The following is a 242-nucleotide window of genomic DNA, read 5'->3' on the forward strand; positions in this document are numbered from 1 at the left end:
AAGAAAGGATTTCAAGGTTGAGTTGATGGTCCACTGTGTCAAATACTGTCAATCAATTAAGTAAGATTAGGTCTGAGATGACTGTCAATAGCATAATGTGAGTATCATCAGTGTCTTCAGCACTTTTGCTGAAGTGGCTAGGCAAAAAAATCCAACTGGGGCTGTTTCAGAAAAGCATTGGAGCCCTGGAGGAGAAGGACTAAAGAAAGATGACATAAAGTTTTGCTGTGGAGGCAAGTAAA

The sequence above is a fragment of the Bubalus bubalis genome, chromosome X (assembly GCF_019923935.1).
Source record: "Bubalus bubalis isolate 160015118507 breed Murrah chromosome X, NDDB_SH_1, whole genome shotgun sequence".
Lineage (NCBI taxonomy): Eukaryota > Metazoa > Chordata > Mammalia > Artiodactyla > Bovidae > Bubalus > Bubalus bubalis.